Consider the following 13,611-nt stretch of genomic DNA (forward strand, 5'->3'; position numbering starts at 1 on the left):
TTTTTTCTAGAGCAACTTCAGACTGATAACAAAAGTAGGAGGCTGAGAGATCTGTGTGCTCTGTGCCTCCAGACAGCACACTTCACACCACCAGCCAGTCTCCTTGGAGTGCAGGTTTGTGAAGAAGAGTTGAGATGAACATACGGGTGCTGCCCAAAGACCTGACTCAAAATAGCTGCTTGTTTTAGATCTTGTTTCTGATATGTAAAGAAGATTTTGTGATTTTTATGTCATTTAATCATGGTGATTGGAGTTTTTTATTCTTCTCTCATGCATTACATATCAAATACAGTTTCCCTTCCCTCCACTCCTCTCTGTACCCCTCACTGTCTCTCTCCCCCAGATCCATTCCTCCTCTGTTTCTTTTTAGAAAAGAGCAGGCCTCCCAGAGATAGCAACCAAACACAGCATAACAAGTTACAATAAGACTAGGCACAAGCACTCAGATCAAGGTTGAATGAGGCAACCTAGTAGGAGGAAAAAGGTCCCAAGACAAGGTGAAAGAATCAGTCATCCCCCTACTGTTGAGCTATGGTGTGTGAAATTGTGTCTCTGTCCTTCATCGCCTACCTAAGGCATTCTCTGACTAGCATTATTAAAAATCTGATGGTAAATTAGCTGAGCAGGAAGTGGGAGGTGGGACCTCCTGGAGAGAGAAAGGAACTCTGGGAAGAAGGAAGGCCCTTTTACCAGAAAACATGGGAGGAGAAGACAAGATCACAGACCTGGTCTGTATAGCTAGCCCAGTGGCTGGATGGGGCTAGGTGGTCAGGCTAACTTAGATGATCTACTTGAGTGTCTACCCAGCTAAGGCCCTAAGTCTTTGAAATATTAAAAGGTATCTGTGTGGTTATTTGAGAAAAAGTTGGGTAAGGAATAATTGCCACCATATTAATTTCCAGAATTAATTAATAAATACAGAACATAATCTTTTAATTTACATCCCTTTCCCACTGTTAGGAGTTCCACAATAACACCAAGCTACACAAACATAATACATATATGGAAGACCTAGCACAGTCCCATGAGGGCTCACAGTTCCATAAGGGCTCAAGTCCCATGAGGGCTCTGTGATTGTTGCTTCAGTCTCTGTGAGCCCCTCTGAACCCTGCTTAGTTGATTCTGTGGGCTGTGTTCTCCTGGTGTCTTCAACTCCTTCCTTCCTATTGTTCAGGGGTTTCCCTGATCTCCATCTAAAGTTGGCTGTTGGTCTCTGTATCTGCTCCTATCAGTTGCTGAATGAAACCTCTCTAATGACAGACTAGGTACTGATCTATGAGTATAGTAGAATATCATTAGGAATTATTTCATTGATTTTTTTTCTTTTGGCCAGTTGTGTTTCATCTATCCTAGGTCTCTGATTCCTAGCCATGTAGGTAGTGTTGGGTATGGGTTATCTCTCATGGTGTGGGACTCAAGTTGGACCAGTCATTGGTCAGCCATTTTCACAAGTTCTGTACTGCCATTACCCAGCACATCTTGAAGGCAGGATGAGTTGTAGGTTGAAGGTTTTGTGGCTGGGTTGGTGTTTCAGGGCTACCACTGGAAGCCTGGCTGGGTTACAGAAGGTAGCAGGTTCAGGCTCCACATTCCCCATTACCTAGGAGTCTATACTAGGGTAATGCTTGAAGATTCCAGGGATTTCCACTACACTAGGTTTCCACATCATCCCCCAAATGTCTGTTCCCCCCCAATTCTAGTAATTTCTACCTGTAACTCTCTCTCTCTACTCCCCTGCTCTTGCTTGATCTCACCCCTCCCTGCCACCAGTCAATCCACAAAATCTATAATATTTTCCCTTCCCAGAGAGATCCATGCATCTGCCTTGAGCCAACCATGTTATTTAGACTCTCTGGGTCTATGAATTGTAGCATGATTATCCATTACTTAACAGCTAATATCCACGTATAAGTGGTTGCATTCCATCTTTGTCTTTCTGAGTTTTCTGAGTTTGGGTTATGTCACTCAGGATGATTTTTTCTGATTCTATCTATTTGTCTGCAATTTTCATGATGTCATTTTTTTAAATGCCTGAGATATACACTACTGTGTAAATGTACCATATTTTCTTTATCCATATTTATCTTTGGTTGAGGGACATCTAGGTTACTTCCAGCTTCTGACTAGTGTGAAGAAAACTGCTATGAGAATAGGTGAGCAAGTGTCCTTATAAAGATGGAATGTCCTTTGAGTATACACACCCAAGAGTGGTGTAACTGGGTCATGAGGTACATTGATTCCCAATTTTCTGAGGAAACACCATATTGATTTCCACAGAGAAGTGTTCCTTTTGCTCCACATTCTCGACAGCATGAGCTGCCACTTGTGTTTTTGATCTTAGCCATTCTGATAGGTATAAGATGGAATCTCAAAGTTGTTTTGATTTCCTGATAGCTAAGGATGTTAAACATTTCTAGGTGTTTTTCAGCCATTTGAGATTTCTCTTTTGAGAATTCTCTGTTTAGATCTGTACTCCATTTTAAAAATAGAATTATTTGGTTTGCTGATGTCTAGTTCCTTGAGTTCTTTATATATTTTATATTAGTCTTCTGTCAGATGTGGAATTGGTGAAAATCTTTTCCCATTTGGTAGACTACCATTTTGTTCTATTGATCATGTCCTTTGTCTTACACAAGTTTTTCAGTTTCAAGAGGACCCATTTATTAGTTGTTGATCTTAGTCCCTGTGTTACATGTAGTCTGTTCAGGAAGTTGTCTTCCATACCAATGTGCTCAAGAATATTTCCTACTTTTTCTTCTATCAGATTCAGTGTATCTGGTTTCATGTTGAGGTCTTTGATCCACTTGGAGTTGAGTTTTGTGCAGGGTGATAAATATGAACCTATTTGCATTTTTCTACATGCAGACATCCAGTTGGACCAGCACAATTTGTTGAGAATGTTTTCTTTTTCCCACTGTGTATTTCTGACGTCTTTGTCAAAAATCAGGTGTCCATAGGTGTGTGTATTTGTCTGAGCCTTGATTTGACTCCATTGATCAATATGTCTATTTTTATTGCCAGTACCATGTGATTTTTATTATTACAGTTCTGTATTATAGCTTGAAATCAGGAGTGGTGATACTTCCAGAAATTCTTTTTTTTTTTTTTTTTTTTTTTTTTTTTTTTGGTATAGGATTGTTTTAGCCATCCTGGGTTTTTGTTTTGACATATACAGTTAAGCATTGTCCTTTCAAAGTCTATAAAGAATTGTGTTGGAATTTTGATGGGGTTTGCATTGAATCTATAGATTGTTTTTGGTAAGATGGCCAGTTTTACTATGTTAATCCTATACATTCATGGGCATGGGAGATCTTTCCATATCCAGAAATCTTCAATTTCATTCTCAAAGACTTGAAGTTCTTGTCATACAGGTTTTTCACTTGGTTGGTTAGAGGTATCTCAATATATTTTGTATCATTTGTGGCTATTTGTAAAGAATATTGTTTCCCTAATTTCTTTTTCAGCCTTTTTGTCATTTGTATACATGAGGGTTGCAGTTCTTTTTTTTTTCTTTTCTCTTCTTTTCTCTTCTCTTTTTTTTTCTTTTCTTTTTTAGTTAACTTTGTATCCACCCATTTCACTAAAGGTGTTTATCAGCTATAGGAGTTCCTTAGTAGACCTTTTCTGATCATTTATGTATATTATCATATCATCTGTAAATAATGATACTTTGTCCTTTTCCTTTCCAGTTCATATCCCCTGATTTCCTTCACTTGTCTTATTGCTCTAGCTAAAACTTCAAGTACTATATTGAACAGATATGAAAAGAGTGAACAGTCTTGTCTTGTTCCTGATTTTAATGGAATTACTTTGAGATTCCCTCCATTTAATTTCATGTTGGCTGTAGACTTGCTGTTCATTGCCTTTATTTGTTTATGTCACTTGTATCCCTAATTTCTCCCAGACTTTCATCACGAAAGGTTTTAGATTTTGTCAAAGGCCTTTTCTGCATCTAATGAGATGATCATGTGATTTTTTTCTTTGTTTTTGTTTCAGTTTGTTTTTATGGTAGATAACATTGACTGATTTTTTTTTTAAATATATTGAAACATCCCTGCATCTCTGAGTAAAGCCTATTTGGTCATGGTGGATGTTCTTTTTAATGCATTCTTGGATTTGGTTTTACTGAGTATTTTGCAGCAATGTTCATGGGGAAAATTAGTCTGTAATTCTCTTTCTTTGTTGAATCTTTGTGTGGTTTGGGTATCAGAATAAGATAATTGTGGGCTCATAAAATGATTTTGGCAATCTTCCTTTTGTTTCTATTTTGTGGAATAATTTGAGGAGTATTGACATTAGTGTTTTTATTTTTTATTTTTTTTGAAAGTCTGGTAGAATTCAATGCTAAAACTTTCTGGCTCTGGAAGTACAGATTCTCAAAGTATGACCTAATGATTCCTTAGATTTCTTTGGTCTCTTAAGAGTGGGTTACATGGCATGCTGGGTCACACTAGGCTTGTAGGAAGTGCTATCCTTATCTTCCTGGGTGACAGCACACTCTGTTGGGCAAGTTTCCTACAGATCAATAATATGAAGATGAACTTTCATGAGATAATGCTGTTTAGATGAACTACTGGTTTCATGGAATTCCTTGTTGATTTAAGTCATTTTAGGAAGTAGCTAGATTTAAATAACTTTGGGAAGCTAAGCTAGTTGATAGAAAGTTTAATTAGAATCAAGAATAGAACGTGCCACTTTCTCATAAAATAGCAAGAGCTTCACAGGTGAGAAAAGGAGTACAGTGAGCTTTCATGTGTTACAAGCATATAATTGTAGTAGCAAGAAATATAGCCTTGGGACAAGATAATGATCAAAGAAAACATTTATTCTAGGTTGGGCATGAGTTTCTTGATCTTGTGATCTAGGGATTTGGTAACAGGTTTTCAGCATGCATCATGAAAGAAAGGTTATGAATAAAGAGTAAATAATTCTATTATGAATATAAGAATAGATGATAAATGATTAGCCGGTATAGCTGAACAAGATTTCAAAACTAAGACATAAGATAGATGATGATCTGTTCCTTAGTAAATATAAATTATTGTCAGCTAAACATAGGGAGAAATGTGCTACTATATGGCTTGCTTAAACTTTGTTAATCAATGACAAAAGAATTATTGTGGGCTGGAGAGGTGCTCAGCGGTTAAGAGCACTGACTAATCTTCCAGAGGTCCTAAGTTCAATTCCCAGCAACCACATGCTGGCTTACAACCATCTGTAATGGGATCTGATGCCCTCTTCTGGTGTGTCTGAAGATAGCTACAATGTACTCACATAAATAAAATAAATAAATTTTAACAACAATGACAACAAAAATTATTATTTCCCATAAACAGATGAGATATTTAGTTAGGAATAAGTTTCAAAAGAATACATAATTAATAATCATGTTGTAAGTTTTCTTTTGTGTAATGACTTTAATCTATTTTTGAAGAATATGTTTTTGTGGTGATTGTTTTTAGAGAACATATAACTTGTAGCTATGAGCTAATCTTTTTCTTACGTAGAGAACATTATCTTAGATTGTATAAAAAGACTAAGAAAAAAAATAAAGTTGTTGAAGCTTAGCTCTAGCCATCAAATCTGTATGTATTTATGTATATATGTGAAGTTTGTTGGTGCTAGCTCATTGGAGTTTGCTCCATGCAAAAATGTGCATATGTGTATATGTATACATGTGTAAGTGTGATGGGTATATGCATATAGGTGCATGTGTAAAGTGGTTGAAGGCTGCTTGTTGGAGCTGTGCTTCATCCACTCAGTGTGTAAATGTATATATGTCTGTCTGCCTGTGTATGTGTGAAGTTGTTGGAGCTTGTCTTGCTTTATCCACTGAGTGTGTGTGTGTGTGTGTGTGTGTGTGTGTGTGTGTGTGTGTGTGATTTTCCTCCCGTTTTTCTTTTCTCTTCTCCAGCCCCCAAAGAATTTAGAGTTCAGAGAGTTTCTCACGTATCACAGGGAGTGCCAGTCCCAATGAATCAATCATTCTTTGCTTCCTCAGAGAAAAGATTACCCTAGTAGCTGGCTGCCACCCACAGCAGCCTCTATAGGGTGTTATCTGAACCGACCCAGTGAACCCTACCTTTGCTGTTCCCAGTTGGTCTGTTGTCTGTTGGGGATTCCACACTAGCCCCTCCTCGGATGGATTATCCTGTTGGTGTACTTAGACAACAGCTGGCATTGCTTCTTTCTGGTCCTGCCTGGAGACTCTGCATGCGTTCACCTACCTGTTCTTCTGGCTCCTGTGGCCTGAACTAGAGAACTTTGAAGTATATAACAGGAACTTGTTGAGTGAAGATTGAAGAAGCCTAGAAACTAGCCTAGTCTTTGATATGTTAATAGGGTTAATAGGCACCTTGGGTATATGTTAATGAAAGAGCTAGAGATAAAAGCCTTCTTTTAGTAGGTAGAAGCTATTTTCCTTTGTCTCTGAGTTGCTTTGTCTAAAGGCTAGACGTTGGGGAAAGTGAATTCCCAGCAATTCTGCCTCAGCCTTTCTAGTGCTAAAATCACACACATGTGCCACTACTTGTGACTTTGTTGTTTATGGCTGAGTACAAGGCTACTGTGGGTGCCCAGCACATTTTGTTTATCCATTTATCTCTGATGGAATAAATGGTTTTTTCCCCATAGGTAATAAAATAATAGCATTAGCAAATGTGAAAGACCCACTTTTCTTTTAATAGGGTTGTAATGTTTTCTTCAGAATGCATTTTTTTCTCTTCCTTGTAAAACCTTTCATTACTTTATATTTTGTCAGAGCAATTAGAATCAGACATTTTAGTGAGAGAATCCAGATTTTCAGAGCATATGAAACAGTCTTTCTCTTTTTATATTATGTATTTATTTTTATTTATGTACTTTGGTGTTCTGTATGCATGCATGTCCATGTATGAATGTCAGATCCCCAGACAATGTGAGATTCCTTGTAGGTGCTGGGAATTGGATCAAGATCTTTTGGAAGAATAGACAGTGCTCTTAAGCACTGAACCATCTCTCCAGTCCTGAAACATAGTCTCTTAAGAGTGGCTCACATGGCCTGATAGGGTCACATTAGGCTTGGAGGGAGTGCTGTCTTTACCTGCTCTGCTGCAATGGCATAGCAAGGAGACTCAGTTCTCAGAGTCTGTTCAGGAAACAAGGGGTGGCTGAACTACTCACTGCAAAGGAACCAGTGGTGATTTTCTCACCTTAATCTTGAAAAATCACTAGGCTTTTTTTCTGCTGTTAGGAGAGATTTTCAAGTTAGGTCTCCCCAACCAATTTCAGAGAAGTCCATCACCAGCATATTTCCACTTGCCTCTCCTTTGAGCATATTTCATCTGTGCTTTTCCTGGAGACTATGTTTTAGAGATAAGATAAGGAAGAAAATGACAAATCTGAACAGGGCCCAGCACACTGCCATATGTGAAGTATTTTCAGTGTGGAGGAGGCAGGGGCAACTTCCAGAAATTAGAGCAGGCCTGGGGAGTGGGCCTTACCCCAGGCCTAATGTCAGCACTGAGAGTACTTGTGGGCACTGTAGTTATTTTGAAAGACTCAAAACGAAAGGACAAAACCCTGACAGAGATAGAAACTTCAGAGGGCAAAAGTTTAAGAAGGGATTTATTTTTAATGTGAAGAGAAAGGGTGGGTTATGAGTAAAACTAAAAACCGTAGTTCAGATACAAACCTCTAGGAAGTCCTAAGCTTTATGTTTTGGTGCATGGTTGTATATTCTGGGTCAGAAGCTAGGCAGGTATACCTGCCTGGTAACTAGAAGATGTTCTGTTAGTCTAAGAGAAAAATCATTGGATGTATGCAGAGGAAAGGTGAAGGATAGATTAAAATGTTTAAGGTCTGATGAATAGGCTGGTACTAATTGAGTTGGTATGAATGTATTGTGCATACAAAGGTATATTTATGCATGTGTGTTTACACTGATGCCAGAGGCAAAATCAAAAATCAGTAGGCATGTTGCTAAGAACAAAAACTCTCACCATTTTTTTTTCAGTACAAACTAAAACAGACAACTCGTTTGAGGTCTATGACTTTCTAAGATGTGAATCTCATCTTTCTGTATAACCAATTGAAAGAATTTACTCATCTTTCACCTAAAGAAGAAACCTGCTTATAGAAGCTGAAAGCCATAAGGGAAGTGCTCAGCTTGTTATAAATTTGTTCTATATAAAGTTCCCCCCTTTCCCCAAAACTCTTGTGGCTAGCCTAAAGTGCTGTGCCACTGTTAAAATACTTCTTAATTTTTATTTTATGGGTATAAGTGTTTGCCTGTATATACATATTTGTATCGCATATATGCCTAGTACCTTCAGAGGCCAGAAGAGGACATTGGATACTCTAGAACTGGATTTACAGATGGTTGTATTTTACTTTTTGAGTTCCAGGGACCAAATGTGAATCCTCTGCAAGAATAGCAAATGTTGTATTTCTCACCTGGTGGTAATTATCTTTGTTATGGAGCTCCCTTTTTGATTGAAGATATAAATATCACACATGGCTGATTATGAAGTTTAGGTGATCAGTTTGTTAATTTGTCCAGCAAATGAACACTATATACATGATATGCATGCCAGGCACCAATTAAGGCTCAGGGTCACAATAGTGAGATAAATGGGTACCTGCTCTTGAGAGGCAAAGTAAGTCATAAGCCTAAGCACACTGATTCTATGGGTTGTTTTTCCTTTGGAGAAACTCACAAACTCATGTTAGCCTCCAAATCTTCCATCTGTAATACCAGAAACATATAGAAGAGCCAAAGAATGCTTCAATCTTGCTTCAGGGTGACTGATAGACAGACCTGAGCTGTGTACAAAGTGAGGTGCTGTGTTGCTGTGACCTCTCTTCAGGCATACCTCCTAGGGAAGGGAACGGAGGTGATACGAGACAGTCAAACTGAAACCCATTATGGTATCATACAGGGTGTGGAAGATACAAGATTCTGGTATTTTAACGATGATGTTGGGTCTTGCCAGTGTTCCCCCCCTCCTCAAGCCACAGTGAAAAAAATGTCTTACTAGAGGAATCATCTAGAAGGAATACTGCTTTTCTGGTTTTTACTATTTGGTATATAGGAAGGAAGAAAGGCAAGACCTGGTGAAACTGCCACTAAGGAAAAAAAAAAGGCTTTTGTGGCTTGGAAACTTCTTAAAGTGTGGGCCGATCAATGCCTTTGAACTCAGGCTTAAGTTTCTCTACTCATAGTTTGTACAGTCACTGGCAGTTAGGAAGGATGCCCAGCATGGTATGCAGCCTTCCTTTAGATGGGCAATTCTCTTCTATCTTGATACAGGCAGAACACACACACACACACACACACACACACACACACACACACACACACACACATACACACACGAGTTGAATACTGTTAGCATTTCATCTAGGCTCCACCCCACAGCCCCACAGTTGTCTGGCAACAGCCAGTTGTGCCTGACTGACTTACTATAAAAGGAGTTGCTTGCCCTCTCCTCTCTCTTGCTCTCTTTTCCTCTTGCTCTTGTTCCCTTACCCTCCCTCTTCCCATTCCCCTCCCCTTTTCTCTTCATGTGCTCATGGCCTGCCTCTATTCCTCCATTCCTCTCCTCTCCTCCTCCTCTCTCTCCCCCCTCTCTTTCTCTGTCTCTACTACGCTCTCAAATCCTCTCCACATGCCCTAACTAAACTCTATTCTCACTGAGAAGGGATACTTCAGCATGGGCCCTCAGAGGCACCCCCTTCCCCCACACCATATTCTTTTTCTTTTTATAAAGCACAGCAGATACCCTGATAGTTGATTTGACCATTGTGCTCTGAGAAAGGCATGCTTCCTCTTTCCGGAATGCTTTGTATTATACTTAGAACCTCCCTTGTTATGAAATTTGGTTTTATGATAATTCAGTTTTGTTTGTATTGGAGTCTGGTGGGGAAAGTATTATCATGGGATCTAAGAATAATCCAATAAAAAGACATTTATTGAGTATATAATTCATAATCCACAAAGATTCTCCTAAAAAAACCAAAAAGACAGAAACTTATTTGAGGCAGCTTGTATCAACTCTGACAGCATGCAATGTACATGGAAATGTATTTAATGTCTTTTGAGTGGGAACTATATTTCTTTTTGTTTGTTTGTTTTTTGTTTTTTTTTTTCATGGATTGAATGACTTATTATTATTAAGATGTCAATACTAAAAAAAAAAAAACTACCTATAGATTTAACTTAACCCCTATCAGAATACACTGGCCCCCCTTTTTTTTAATTATTCATTAGAAATGTCATAGATGTATGTAATGGATCTTGATTGTACTCAGTCTTGATTCTCTCTCACCAACTCCACCCTGGTTCTCCACCCCAATACATATCCCTTCTAGCTTCAAGTCTTCTTTTTAATAAACCACTAAGTCTGCTAACTAGTGTCCATATGCACATAGCTATTGGGAGGCTTACTAGGACATGGGAAATCTGCCAATGGCTACCCTGTAAAGGAAAGCTACTCTGTATTCCAGAGAAGGTACCAATTGTTATACCTACTCAGCTGGCTTTAGGCCTCAGGAGCCTCTTCCGCCTCCATCTTGGAATCTTTTACTGGCATGATTTTATGCAGGCCTTGTGCAGATAACTACAGTTGGCATGTGTTCATATGTGCAAGTATCATGTCAGGAACAGAAGATATGTTTTGCTGCAATCACCCACTTCCTCTGATACTTAGCATCCTGTATCCTCTTCTTCAATGATAACTGAGCCTTGGCTGATGGGAGATTGATACAGAGGTCCCATCTGTGGATGAGTACTCACAGTTGCTTGCTCTGAGCACTTTGACCAGCTATATGAATCTCTTCATTAACTGCTGTTAGCATCAGGGCCTCCAAAGCCTGTGGTGTTACATGGGAGGGTCTCATGGACCTATTGCCAGGGCAACAGCCACCATATTCCCAGAATCCATTAGGCTTACCTCCCACCTTTACCTGTGGCCACTACATCAGAGCCCATATATATACAGGGAACATTCCTCCATCTCTCTCTCTCTCTCTCTCCCTCCTCTCTTTCTGCTACTGCTCCCTTTCTCCCTCTCAATTAAACCTCTTACACGTGGAACTGTTTGGGCCTAGTGTGGTATGTTCTGATGTGACCCGCCGTTCTAACACATCATTTGGTGACGAAACCTGGGATATTGGCGGTTCTGTCAGCAGCCGCTGTATTGCCCTGCAGCAGGGACAGGCAGAGATCATGGCCATGTGGACCAGTCACAACACTGGCAACCACTGCTGCAGTGAGTACTCAAGTTCGTGGCCCCCTCAGCTGGTGCCCAAGAAAAATAGCAGGCTTTCACCAAACATACAAACTTCTATCGTGTGAGCTGTGCCCCACCTGGTCTATCATGTGGGACTAGCCTCTGCTCAGGCCCACACCTACCCATTCAGTTTCACATTTTCTATTTACCAGTCCACTATAATTCTTGCACAGATACTGGCATATTAATTGGTAGGATCAGTCAAGGGGAAGGCCTCCAGCTTTCTAGATGCATCCTGGCCAGCCTTCTCTGGGAACTACGGGGTTTACAGTCGTGCCTCCCAGTTGACATACTTCTTAGGACTTCTGCCATTGGTTGCCCCTCCCTTGAAAGCAACTCTTCATTCCCCAATTATTCCAGACTCTTGTAGCCGAAAAATCCTTGGTACCAGGGTGGGTTGCTTTCTACGGCAGGCTCAGGGTCTGCTGGGTAGCCACTAGGGGTTTCTCATGACAACTTTGACCACCAGTTTGGCTGATACTTTTTGGTTTTTGGACTGTTCTCAGGATGCTGGTACGAATAGTCCAACTACCCGCCATTGGGTGTCAGAATGTCTTTGACCTTACCTCCAGGCACCCCACTGGGATATCTCCTGGAAAATCTCAAATCTTTGAAGCTAACACCTGACTTGAAGGCATCAAAATTAATATATCTCTGCAATAAGATCTGGATTAAATATCAAGTAGATGGGAGTTCAAAATGGCCACTTAATGGCACCCTAGATCCAACTATTTTAAGGGATCTTAATACATACTGCCAGCGAACTGGTAAATGGAAGGAGGTTCCTTATGTCCAAGCATTTATCTATCTCCGTTCCAATCCCTCCTTGTGCTCTTTTGTTCCCTAACCCAACTTCTCTTAGCCATGAAATCTACACAACCTCCGCTAGATGACGCTACAATGCTAGATCCAGCTAATGAACCATTCCCCTTTCGCCGCAGACCTGTATCCATGCTGCCGAAAACCCAAACTTCTGCCTCAGTCTCTCCTCCTCACCAGGATGCTCCAGAGCCTGCTAGCTCTACTTCTCCAGACCCCTCCCCTTCTTCTTCTGTGCCAGATGTGGGCCGCTCCAAATGCCCCACATTGGCAGCTACCTTCACTCTTCCTGTCACCCACTCTAAGGCTATAGCCAAACCTCCAAGTCCTTCCTCCCCAGAGACACCTGATCCAGCAACGGTCCTACCTCTAAGGGAAGTTGCTGGAGTAGATGGTCTTGTCAAAGTACATGTTCCATTCTTGCTTAGTGAACTTTCCCAAATAGAAAACAGTCTGGGGTCCTATACTTCTAACTCTTCCAAGTTTATTACAGAGTTCCAGTATATCACTCAATCTTACAGCTTGATTTTCCATGATGTTCATATGGTTCTTATTAATAACTTACTTCCTGAGGAATGCAGACGAGTCTGGGAAGAGGCAAGAGTGCATGCAGATGGAATTCTGCAAACAGATGGCACATACCCAATTGGCTCTGAGACAGTGCCGGACTAGGATCCCCAGTGGAATTACAATTCTGCAGTGGTATTTTAGCCGGAGACAGGTTCATTACATGCCTTCTGGTCGGTCTTAGAAAAGCGGTCTTAAAACCAGTAAATTTTGAAAAACTCCAAGAGGTTGTCCAGGACAAGCAGGAAAATCCATCTCAATTTTTAGAATGCCTTATGAAGGCTTTATTACAGCATACCAATCTGGACCCTGAAAACCCAGAAGGTAAACAACTTCTGAAGATCTAATTCTTTTCCCAGAGCTACCCCGACATAAGAGCTAAACTTAAAAAACTGTAGAGGAGACCCCTAACTCCACAGACAGAAGTCTTAGTGCTGGCCTTCAAAATGTACCATGGGAGAGATGATAAAGTCCACAAACAAAAATACCATATGCTGGCAAAGGCTGTCCGACCAGCCCCAGCTTCTACCCCGGACTCATGGTCTCCTAAGACTCAGGGACCACCAGGTACCTGCTACAAATGTGGTAAAAAAGGTCATTGGGCAAAAGCCTGCCCTAACTTCCCCAAGCCAAGAGGGCCATGCCTTAGGTGCCATCAAGAAGGACATTGGGCTGTTGATTGCCCTTATGTTATGCAGAATAGGGGGACATCACTCCCAGATAACCCTTCAACTGATCTCCTAGGCTTGGATATGGCTGACTGAGGAGGCCTGAGATCCCTGACCAGACCACTGCCATCACTAGCAGGGAGCTCCGGGTAAATACCGTGGTATGTGGATGGCCCATCTCCTTTCTCTTGGACACTTGGAGCCCCTTACTCAGTCCTGATAGAATTGTGGGGACCCATTTCTCCTTCTCTCTCTCTCTCTCTCTCTCTCTCTCTCTCTCTCTCTCT

General features: G+C 40.5%; 1 protein-coding gene across 7 annotated transcripts in view; it reads left to right on the forward strand.

Moving 5' to 3' along the window:
- Ccr9 (C-C motif chemokine receptor 9) overlaps positions 1–13,611 on the forward strand; it is a 106,559-nt gene that overhangs the window by 50,713 nt on the left and 42,235 nt on the right. For 6 of the 7 annotated variants that reach the window (XM_031345763.1, XM_031345762.1, XM_031345764.1 and 3 more), the window contains one exon: positions 11–114. The exons of the other annotated variant lie outside the window; for it this stretch is intronic. The gene's annotated coding sequence lies outside the window, so the exon portion shown is untranslated. The remainder of the gene's footprint in view (positions 1–10; positions 115–13,611) is intronic. 7 annotated transcript variants of the gene reach the window in all.

This window comes from Mastomys coucha, unplaced genomic scaffold (assembly GCF_008632895.1).
Source record: "Mastomys coucha isolate ucsf_1 unplaced genomic scaffold, UCSF_Mcou_1 pScaffold23, whole genome shotgun sequence".
Taxonomy (NCBI): domain Eukaryota; kingdom Metazoa; phylum Chordata; class Mammalia; order Rodentia; family Muridae; genus Mastomys; species Mastomys coucha.